The sequence below is a fragment of the Elgaria multicarinata genome, chromosome 7 (genome assembly GCF_023053635.1).
Source record: "Elgaria multicarinata webbii isolate HBS135686 ecotype San Diego chromosome 7, rElgMul1.1.pri, whole genome shotgun sequence".
NCBI lineage: Eukaryota > Metazoa > Chordata > Lepidosauria > Squamata > Anguidae > Elgaria > Elgaria multicarinata.
Window position 1 is genome coordinate 68,238,208 of NC_086177.1, and position 9,368 is coordinate 68,247,575.

Below are 9,368 nucleotides of genomic sequence, written 5' to 3' on the forward strand. Positions count from 1 at the left end.
CAGGAGTTGATCCATCTGCTTTAGCCATAGTGTCCTTAAATTTTAAATTTGGGTATCTACGGTATAATAATAAAGGAGGGTGTTTCTATCTGTCCACTCATCTGCAGTAACATCTTCAGCCACTAGGGGCAGACCTCCCTAACCAGCACAAAGCTTTGTAGTACATTTTGAAGTCAGAAGTGATTAAAAGGCTGAGAGACACAGTTTTATACCTCCCTCCTGCGCGCTGCTGTAGGACAGCCCCATCCTCAAGGATTGAATAGAATGGACTAATCCCTTCCTTAGGGTTCTATAGGGGGCATGCCTAAGAGTGTCAGCCAGGTGTGCTTTACACAGACAGAGCAGGCTTTGCTGTATAAAACTAAGGGCTATTCCAACCTGTGCAGACTAGGGCTGTGTACTAACTCCAGGGCTAGGCGGGCCGATTCAGCCCGAAATTGGAACAGCACTAGGTCAGCCCAAGGTGCTCCGAGGCCAAAGCAGATGAGCACCAAAGCCTCTTGGCACCTCAGGCCTATTTGGGGCAGTGCAAGGCCACTCCCGCCCCCCCCCCCCCCCCCCGGGAAAGCAGGGCCACTTTGCCGCCCAGGAAAGCCGACATAAGGCCAGCCATGAATCCAGGCAAGTCTGTTGGACTCTATGAACATACTTCCCTCTCCCTTCCACCTAGGAATCTGCAAGGCCAACCTGCTTCAGGGGAGCAAGTCTCGCTTTGGTGCCAAGGTGAGGTGCCCCCCAAAGCACCCTGAGTTGAATTGGGACTGTTTCGTCTGAGGCGAGTCAGGGTGGGGGGGCTATGCACAGCCCTAGTGCAGACCCAGATCCATTAATAAAAAGAAAACTGAACCCATGCTTTAGTGTAGTGGAATTGGTGAAAGTTAGAATGAGCCTAAGATAAAAGGATGGGATGGTTGTAGTCAGAGGTAGTATCTAGAGAAGTTCTGTTTTAAAGGCCAAGCAGGATTTGAATATGAGAACTGGTACAAGACAAGGGGACACACTGACTAGATGGGGAAAGAATTATAAGGATGAAGAAAGTTGTTGGATTGGCACTTGTTACATGATGTGCTCTTGATCAATCTGTGTACGAATTCGCACACATTGCAATGAGACTCTCACAGCTGCTTATAAGGAATCAGTAGACTTTGGTAAACAGAGAGTCTATAGGTAAGAAAATAATTCCTACCCAACAACATCCACTCTCAGACATTGTTGAAGAGGATAATGCCACAATGGTACATGTACTGATGTTTACAGAGATTCAAATGCACATGCTGGTGTTGGGAGAATTAGCTAAGCAAATGGATTTGTTAACACTTAGACCTACTGGGGATGCTCCAGCCTTCACCATGTTATGCCTTGGAGGGGAAATAAAGCTGCATTCTTGGTGAAGGTGAGCTCCAGGCCTAAAATTAGTTTTCAAGACTGCAGGAATCTTCCTGAGGCTTGAAGCATATACACACACAGAGGGGTGGGAGGTTAGCTAAAGGAAGCTACAATTTGTACCAAGAATCTCCAAAAGCAATATACCTTTCCTTGGACTGAAGCCTTTCATGCAGACAGGAACTAGCAAGCGTTGCAATTCCTGTTCTCAGGTGAAAAGGAAGAAAAACAGGAAACCTGCATATGTGGCTCATTCTCTCTTCTTTCCTAAAACTCAGTAGCACTAAGGTCAAGGAGAGAACTGTGAGCTGTGACAAGACGGTAGTATAATAGCTGTTCCTGCAACTCTGTCTCTGCTGCAATGAGAGCCCCTCATGACTTGGAAACAATTGTTTCAAGTCATCAGCTGAGCGCTAAATTACTGGCCTGTATTAAATGCTATGTAAGACTGGTGATTCTTTTCAGATGGACTTACAGCTACTGAATCTGTATTGCTCTAGGGAATTAAGTGTTTACAATGTTTGCTTCTTTTCCTTTTCCCTCATGCGTTTTTCCTTTTAGACTGTAAGCAGGGCCGGAGTTATGTACAAGCTAAACAAGCCACAGCTTAGGGTGTCATATTACGAGGGGCCTCACGAAAGTAAGAAGAAAAAACACGTTTACCACATTGACACCGGAAAACCATAAACATACAAAATGAAGACCTTTTCAGTAGGGGGAATAGTGTTATGTGGTTGGGGTCAGTCTAAATTATCTCCATGGGTACCTTAGCGCCTCTGATCGCAAAGAGATTGAAGATTTCCCCCAACTCTGTTACACTTGAAGTATATTATATTGTTTAATTGTGTTATCCGTTTGACAAACTCCTAAATAATGAATGTGCACACATATAACTCATTTTTAATACCTATATTACACGACTATCAAATGCCGTTTAATTGTACAGCCCATATTTTGCATTTATTTTTTTTATTATTTGATGAAGAGGGAAGGGCCTCACTCATGTTATAGCTTAGGGCCACAACAAGTTTAAATCCAGCCCTGACTAAGCCTGTGAGGAGAAACTGTCCTGTTTTTATTTGACCATATTATGTAAGCTGCTCTGGGAACTTTTTTGTCTGAAGACCAAAAAAAAAAAAAGGGGGGGGGAATCTTAAAATAAATTATTCATGCATTTAAGCTGCACTTACATACTATAGACATATATAATGACAAATTTAAAAATGCAACAAGGAAAACTGCCCTGTAGGGAGTTGTTATTAAACAGTTTGGTGCGTCATGTATCTGACTTTGCTAGATAAATAGAACAGGATATCCTGACATTGCCGTCCAGTTTTTCTTTAGCTTCTTCGCTAAAAAAAATGAACATGGATGGAAAATATTACAGGAGTAAAGGAGGCTGCTTTTCCTATGTCAGATGCCTGGCACATCTCTGGAAAAAAGAAGGCCGTGTTACAAATGGCAAAGATTTGCATTTGGATAGTTTTTTAATGAAATATTTATCCGACTTTTTAAAACAGGAGCTAATCTAGACAATCACACACTGATTTTTTCCTACTTTCCAAACATGATTGGTGCTATCGAAGCTGATTGTATTGACAGTTTGTCAGGGGATGTACATTAGGGGTGTGCACGGACCCCCAATCCGCCCCGCGGGCCGATCCGAAAATTTCGGATCGGCCCGCCCCGCGCCGCTCTGCCCATAGTCCGCTCCTCTTCGCCGCGGAGCTCCGGCTCCGAATCAGAGCTCCGCAGTGGAGGGGAGTGGTGCCAGGTAAGGCCTCCCTCCCTCCTCTCCCTTACCTGCAGAGCCCGGTAAGGAACCAAGGAGGAGGGGGGCCTTACCTGCGTCCGTCCGCGGTCCCTCGGCTTCTTCAATTGAGCCCATGGCTCAACCAGGAAGTCTGGGCCGCAAGTGCAGCCTAGACTTCCTGGTTGAGCTGCGGGCTCAATTGAAGAAGCCGAGGGACCGTGGACAGACGCAGGTAAGGGAGAGGAGGGGGGGTTTACTGGGCCCTGCCACTGTCACCGCATGGGCGACAGCGGCAGGGCCCGGTAAACCCCACTTACCTTCCTTGCGGAGCTCCGGATCGAGGCGAAGGATCCGCCTTCACCTCGATCCTCTTTGCAGTGCTCCGCCGGCCCCCCAATCCTCTTCGCCTCCGCTTTAAGGGGAGGCGAAGCACCCCGCTCCACTTCTAATTCGCCGGTCCGAGTAGAAGCGGAACACATCCCTAATGTACATGCTATAGTGGATCCAGAAAAGGGAACAATTAACAGTGCTGGGTGCTACATGTAGGAATCCTTCATAGTGAAGGGCATGTAAATCCGTGTGCATGAGCCCAATCCACCAAGATGTTTCATGTAAGGAATCCTGCTTCAGCTCACAGATCAGCCTTGCTCAACCCAGACAATTACACACACACACACCATGCACAAGGCGAAGGGAGCAGTGTGAGGCCAGCATGTAGATTGCTACATGTGAACATGTGGCAAACCTTCATACTGCACACCTATCGGTTTTATTCACAGCAACATTTTCCATGTAGTTGTTTTATCTACTGCTTCTTGTATTCTTCCTTTTTGTTTTTAATTATGTGGGCTGTAAGCCACCTTGGACATCTGTTATATAATGCAGAAACGCAGGATATAAGGATTTTAAAACAAGAACATGTGGATCAGACCTCACCTGCTGCCTGTGGGGGTCTCCTCAACCGATGTCCCCTCCCTGTTCCCAATGATTTGTGTTCTTTCTTCTCCTGGGTGAGCAGGAATTGCCATCACCATGGACTGGATGCTGGGGAAAGTTGGGTGGTCACCCCACCCCCAGTCTTAAAGCAGATGGCTTTTGTTCATGCCCATAGTATGCTTCATCTACTTGGCACTGGGTGTTTCTCTCTTTCTCTCTCTCTCTCTCTCCATAACAAGTTAATGAGGCTATAGTCTTTCTTCTTACCTCTGTACCCAGCACATAACTTGACTCACTTCCTCGAGTTATCTGGAGTGGCTTGCTTTGCAGCAGGTTTTCTACACAGCATTCTCTCTCCGCAGTTTGGCTTAGACTGGGGTGGTGGGGTGACCCCCTTGTATGGCATGGAGGGCTACGTGATTTTCAGTTGCTCCCACCTCTGTGGCACACACACATGCTTCTGTGCTCCCTCTGGACTGTGGCTATTCACTCGCCTTCCTCTTCCACTCCCCGCTCCTCCTTTCATTCTTTGCACTGCTCTATCCCATGGTGTCACAGGCTGCATTACTTGTCATCAAGCAATGTAACCCCATGGAGAGAAAGAACTAATAAGTGACACCACTGTTGCTTTTATTGATTAGGAAACTGAAATCTGATACAAACTTGGCTGTGGTTTGGAGAGAAGTGAGAGGAACAGCCGAAAACAACGGCAGTACCCAAAGCTGCATGTCTGAGGTCTCTCCATCCCCACCCAGCTCCATCCTACATCAGCATCAGGAGTAGGCCTTCTTCAGGCTGCATGTGTGAATGAGCACATGGTGCTGCCTTATATTTTCAGACAGGGCTGGGCTAGATAGGAAATGTAGGCCCCATTTCAAACTGCTCATTAAGTATTTTTAATCAGTTCTAACTACATATGAACTAGAATGATTTATAAAAAAGGTAATGGCAAGCACTTTTATTCAAGATGTATATAAGACATCACTTCTTCACATTCAGAAATGCTTTACGTACTTTTCTTTGGGCAAATTCATCAACAGCAACAGAAAAATCAAGCAACTTTGCCCTGGGGGACGCGGAGTAGCCCCACCTCAAAATCATAGGCCCATGCCAACTGACTGTTAGAGCAGTACAATGGAACCAGTTACCTAGGGAGGTTGTGGGCTCTCCCACACTAGAGGCATTCAAGAGGTAGCTGGGCAACCATATGTCAGGGATGCTGTAGGGTGGATTCCTGCATTGAGCAGGAGGCAGGACTTGATGGCCTTGTAGGCCCCTTCCAACTCTGCTATTCTATGATTCTATGTAACTTGTTTGCTTGATTTTGGCTTTTGGGGTATTACATTTTAATACTTTACGTTTGACGGGTTAAACTTCTTTTCTTTAAATAATGAGAGAACATGTTTCTCACTGCAAGAACTCACTCTGTGAGGAGGAACCTTGGACTTTCTCATTTTTGTACAAGCTATGCGATTTTTAAGCAAAATGTGTGCACTTTTGCACAAGCAGGACACTGGACTCAGCAGTGCTTATACTGGCTGATGCTTTGCTGTCCCCATACTGTTGGTAGTCTCTTTGCTCCCTCATACATTATTAGGCCCACATGATTGTGCTCCCTTCTATTAATGGCCTGCGTATCTCCAGGATGTGGTAAATAACTGTCTCACATCAAGGGCTGTGGGGTCATTTATTTTGCTTCATCACATTGAAATTGCAGATAAAGTTCACCTAGTATTTTTTCAGCATCGCAACTGTCATACAAATTAGTCCTTAACTTTAATTTTTCAGAAAGAATTTGCAATAATCAGGAGGAGAGTGGACATCCACCAGTTTTGAACAGCCTTAATATCTTTATAATTCCATTTATTATGAAGTGTGTGTGTTTTAAAAGAAAAGCTTTGTAGATCAAAATGTTGTGAATTGAAGGCATTGGCTTGGATCCAGTGAAGTCTACATATTTCTATGCTATCTGGTGGCAATTCCCCTCTCTTTAGACTGAGTAACCACCACTATAACTATTATGGGCTTCCTGGGAGCTATGGGGTTTGCTGCCAAAAGGGATAAACTACAGAACTCCCATTTGTGAATAGAAGCAACCTTGCACCTCTCTGGATCAAAATTTACATCAAGAAATTGTATTCGTGAAGCAGTATTTGGAATAGGAAGCAACTGAAGACTGTCCTTAGGAATAGGGGGCATAAGGAAAAGTTATTGTTTGGATATCACCCCAAAACCTCAGAGTTTTACTCTCTTCTCAAACCTCTGTTTCCTTTCATCTGTCACCAATCTTCATTCTGTCTCCTCAGGTTTCTGTTGCATTTGCTCAGTAATAGGGAATCTCTGGCTTGTTAAGGCCCTTCCCACTATCCAGAACACCACCCTTCAGAGAAATGTGAGAGAAGCCAGCTCAGTGGGGAACTACCAGATCAAGGCACCTGGAGCACCTTCTAGTAGCCGTTCCCAAAGGCTTCCTTCCACCCATTTATAGGTAGCAATGTGGCCCTTGGACAAAAAAAAGTTGCCCACTCGTACATTAGCTTTTTCTCATTTTCTGAATCACTTTATGTCACTCTATAAGCATCATCAGATGGGGGGGGGGTCACATTTCCCACACACACTTCTGTCCCACAATACTTCCTCTTTCTTTACCCGGGAAAGAAAGAGGAAGTAAAAATGACCATGTGGCCCATTCAGTGGGCTTTTTTATTCTGCTACTTCTCCTACAAACAGCAGGAAATGGCAGCAGATTTTGCTACAGCCGAAAAAGTCAGATTTTCCATGTCTTTTTTTGCGATGGGAAAACAAGCAGAAGGGGCAGAAGGCATAAAAACGTGACTGGCTAGTAACAAGCATGAGATAAAATTAGGGCTGTGCATGGACCCCCCCGATCCACTCCGGATCCCGATCCGCTCCTTTTGGATCAGGTCCGCTCCGCGTCAATCCGCCTCCGCTATGCTTCACTGCGGAGCTCCATTTTTCTCCCATAGACTTGCATTGCAAATGTAAAACACCTATAACTTTTTTAGTTTTCAAGTTAAAAACATGAAAATGGGCACCATGATAGCTTCTAAATAGATCCTCAGTCATGGCCACTTCGTAAGAATTCAGATCATCCCCTGATTTTGGGGGAACATTTAAAAGATTTCCCCCCATTTACAGAAATGCAGTTATCTCCGTTATTTTTTAAGATACACATATGTAACTGGGTACCATGATAGCTTCCACATAGGACCTTAGGCATGGCCACTTTGAAGGAAATCGGATCATGCCCTGATTTTTAGCGAATCTAACATTTTAACTCTCAACCATTTCCCCAATTTACAAAACTGCATTCATCTCCGTCATTTTTCAAGATACAGACATGTACCTGGGTACCATGATAGCTTCTAAATAGATCGTTATTCATGCCAATTTTGAAGGAAATCAGATCATGCCCTGATTTTTAGGGAATATTTAAAATATTTTCCCCCATTTACAGAAATGCAATTATCTCCATTATTTGTTAAGATACACACATGAAACTGGGCACCATGATAGCTTCCACATACGACCTTACACATGGCCACTTTGAAGGAAATCAGATCCTGCCCTGATTTGGGGGGGAAATTTATTTATGGGAGAAATGGGGAAAGCGTGGTGTGGTGCTTTGCCCTCACTTTTTGTATGCTTCTGCACTATAAGCAAAGCAAACACAGTCACACACAGTCACAAATAAACACACACACACACACAGAGGACAGATGTATTTTTTGTAACTTTTTTTGTTTCTTTTGTTTTTATAAAGAAGAAGGAAAATAAGAACACACTCACAGAACACAGGGTTTAACTAAGGAAAAGACAGGGGAGAAGGGGGGAAGCACTCCAAAGGAAGAATTATAAGTTTATATAAATCAAAGAAAGGCCAAAAAAAAGAGCACAGGAAAGCTAAGAAAAAAGTAAGAAACAAACACACACACCCAGAAAAATCCTAAATCTCCAACTAACTCCTCCAAAGACAGCTCAAGAAAAACCCACTCCTCAATGACCAAAGTTTTTCTGTATGTCTGTGGCTTAGTCCGCCCCTCTAAACATTGGGATTGGAGGATGCTTCATGGGGTGATCACTTATCAGCACGATTGGGAGATGAAGCTGTCTATCAACGCCGAAAACGGCTTATTTCCCCCTCCGCTTACCCATTAAAAAAAATAATCATTGCAACCCAACCGCTGAACGGTTTTTTTTCTGAAAATCAACACAAATGACCCCTAACCATCAATCTCTAAGCACAGTATGTTTCAGGGATCTAGCTTTAAAAACAAAGAAGTTATAGGCATTTTTTCGCCCGATACAATCCTATGTAAAAAAAAGTCCAAAATGGCTATCGGAGCTCCGGATCAAGGGGAAGCGCTTCACAACTGAGCGAACCACTTTGCCTTGTTCCGCTGCTCCCCTGACCTGATTCGGATCTGCCTTTGGCGGAGGCAGATCAGGTCGCTCCGCTGCCGCTTTGATGATCCAAAATGGAGCGGAGCACAGCCCTAGATAAAATACTCATCTGATGATGCTTCATGTATGCTCCTACAGCCATTTGGGTGTCAGCTTTTCTCATTGATTGTACTGCTATGGTGGGTAGCCAGCACACAAGTTCAACACTTGTAATTTTATGCTATCCCATCATAGCAGCTCCAAATTTGCATAACAGGTGTCCCTTCTGTCGGGACTTTAATGTTTTGTTTCCTGTTTGGAACTATACTTAGGAAGTACCTTGGCATGTGGGACATGTATTCCCCTCTGAGGTTTATTGCTTTAAAACTTATATTTCACACAAACTGCTAAAAGGGGTTTGTTGAGTCAATCTTCCACTGTGTGTGTGTGTGTGCACGCGCATAAACCAGAAATTCAATTTTAAATGTGCTTGCCAAAGGTTGTTGCATCAGTTGGGGTAAGGATAGCTTTACAATTTCATTTCAAACTTGTGTGTGTGAGAGAGCATCAGTCATCAGTGAACAAATATATTCTATCTACTGTGCATTTTTAATCATCCACCCACTGTTTTATTGTCTTTCCTCCTTACACAGAAGTACTTTTTGTCGTAAATGTGGTTCCCTTTTCTTATTCCTCTTCAATGCTTTTGCGCATGTCCAGCATAGCTATTCCTTTTGCTCTTCACCCCTAACTAGTAAAACTGATAAAACTGGAGGAGATCAAATGCCAATTAATAAATATTGGAGGAGAAGCTTTTTTGGGGGGTGGAGGAAGTTAAAATTAACCAGTGATGTTTAAGATGCAGGCAGGTCAAGATAATGCATAAGTAGCA